The sequence below is a fragment of the Engystomops pustulosus genome, unplaced genomic scaffold (assembly GCF_040894005.1).
Source record: "Engystomops pustulosus unplaced genomic scaffold, aEngPut4.maternal MAT_SCAFFOLD_461, whole genome shotgun sequence".
Lineage (NCBI taxonomy): Eukaryota > Metazoa > Chordata > Amphibia > Anura > Leptodactylidae > Engystomops > Engystomops pustulosus.
The window spans coordinates 60,001-62,365 of record NW_027285340.1 but is presented as its reverse complement, the minus strand read 5'-3'; the positions used below and the strand labels follow the sequence as shown (position 1 = coordinate 62,365).

The 2,365-nt window shown below is 67.7% G+C and overlaps 1 non-coding gene across 1 annotated transcript; it reads right to left on the bottom strand.

Moving 5' to 3' along the window:
• Positions 1 to 1,570: 1,570 nt before the first annotated feature.
• LOC140111446 (5.8S ribosomal RNA) lies at positions 1,571 to 1,724 on the bottom strand. Its single transcript, XR_011852000.1, has one exon. It is a non-coding gene; the product is annotated as a 5.8S ribosomal RNA (ribosomal RNA).
• Between the last annotated feature and the right edge of the window lie 641 nt (positions 1,725 to 2,365).

The window sequence follows — 2,365 nt, the reverse complement described above, 5'->3', positions numbered from 1 at the left end:
GGGTTTCGCTCGAGCCCTTGGACTCGCGCGCGCGTTAGACTCCTTGGTCCGTGTTTCAAGACGGGTCGGGTGGGTCACCGACATCGCCGCCGACCCCTGGCGCTGTTACCCCTCTTCTCTCCTTTTGACGGGAGAGAAGACGTGGACCTGCCCCGCCGCGGCGGCGCGGCGCTGTCGGGGCGCACTGAGTGCAGTCCGCCCCGGTCGACAGCCGCGCCGAGAGCAGGGGGTCCCGTCCCTCTTCCCCGTGGACCCCGCTTCCCCCGAAGGAACCCCGGCACTCTCCCCGAAGAGAGAGATACCGGGGGATCGGAGTGGCGGAGCGGATCGGAGGGAGGGCGCGGAGGCGATCGTCTTCCTCGGCCCCGGGCTACGGCGTGCATCGGGCCGAGAGGGGGCTGTAACGCCGGGCGGACGTGAGCCCCGACGGCCGGAGCCGACGGGCGCCCATCCCGGACACCTTCCCACCTCGAAGCCTTCCCAGCCGGCCCCGGAGCCGGTCGCGGCGCACCGCCGCGGAGGAAGTGCGCCCTGCCGCGGCCGGATGAATCGTCCGGGCCACGTCCCCCCGGCCCGCGGCCGGCGAGGCCCCCGCGAAGGGGTCCCGCCGGACGGGCGTGGGGAGTCCGATGGAGCCCGGGCCGTCCGACCGCCGCCGGGTTGAATCCTCCGGGCGGCCTGCGCGGACCCCACCCGTTTACCTCTTAGCGGTTTCACGCCCTCTTGAACTCTCTCTTCAAAGTTCTTTTCAACTTTCCCTTACGGTACTTGTTTGCTATCGGTCTCGCGCCGGTATTTAGCCTTAGGTGGAGTTTACCACCCGCTTTGGGCTGCATTCACAAACAACCCGACTCCGAGGAGGACCGGGTCCCGTCGCGCCGGGGGCCGCTACCGGCCTAACACCCTCCGCGGGATGGGCCTCGATCAGAAGGACTTGGGCCCTCCGAAGCAGCGACGGGGTGGCTCCGGTCTCCCGTACGCCACATGTCCCACGCTCGCCGCACGAGCGGGGATTCGGCGCTGGGCTCTTCCCTCTTCACTCGCCGTTACTGGGGGAATCGTGGTTACTTTCTTTTCCTCCGCTTAATAATATGCTTAAATTCAGCGGGTAGTCACGTCTGATCTGAGGTCTAAGGGGTGGGTGGTGCGGAGGGAAGAGGCGAGGGTAGCGTAGCCGCCACCCCCCACCATCCGCCCCCCTTTCACCTGCATCCCTCCGTCCCTTCTCACCTCTCCTTACCCGGCAACGAAGCTTCACCTTTCGGGGGAACACGAGCGGAGCGAGATCCCAAGGACGAGAAGCAGTCCAAGCCTACGGGCAAGCGCAGACAGCCTCGCGCAGGGAACACCGCCGGCCGCGAACGTGTCCGTCCGTGGTCGCCGTCGGTCCGAGCAGGGGCGCCGGCGGCAGGTGTCGACCGTGCGCGCCGGACCCCTTGGAGAGGGTCTCGAAGGAGAGAGTCTGACTTTAGGGGGACGAAGGAGCGAACACGGCGTGGGTAGCCGTGAAAGCCCCTGCGACTGAACCCCAGCGGCGCTCGCCCTCGACGGGGCGGCGATCGATGAGAAGCGACCCTCAGACAGGCGTAGCCCCGGGAGTAACCCGGGGCCGCAAGGTGCGTTCGAAGTGTCGATGATCAATGTGCCCTGCAATTCACATTAATTCTCGTAGCTAGCTACGTTCTTCATCGACGCGCGAGCCGAGTGATCCACCGCTAAGAGTGGCTCGTTTTCACACGCTGGTTTTTACAGACGGCCAGCTCGTCCTCGTCAGATGTACGGCACCGCTACATTCGTGTGCACACGGCCGAAGCCGAGCGGACGTTGTCCAAAGAGCGACGCCTGGGAGAAGAGCCTCCGCGGCACACCGCCTGGGGCGGGTGCGGGAGCCCAGTCCCCTGCGCGCCGCTCGTGGGGGACCGGGGGCCGCCACTGGAACGCAGCTCACCCGGCGGAGGCGCGTCTGGCGACAAGCCCCATCGACCTTCGGCAAAGACCGGCGTGGTCGACCCGACAGCGGGGGAGAGGAGGAAGACAGGCGCTGCACCTGTGGAGAGAGGCAGAGGGTCCTCGCGCGCCGAACCCTACCATTCTCCAGGCGCTACGCCGCCTTCCCTCGCCCCCTCATCGAGGACCATCCGCCAGCCACACCGCTCTTCGTTGGGTAACACGGCGCCGCCAGCCGATCTTCACGCGACGTCGGGGAGAGGAGAGTACGGTCTCCCGGGCACCCCGCGCGTCGCTTCCTCCGTCGGGCCCCCGTCCTCTGCCATCGCCCAGGGAGTCGCGCTGGTCTGGAGAGAGCGCGAGGGTGCAGGCTTCCGGACGCCCGCCTCCCTCTTCGATCCCTCGACAGGCGACTCGC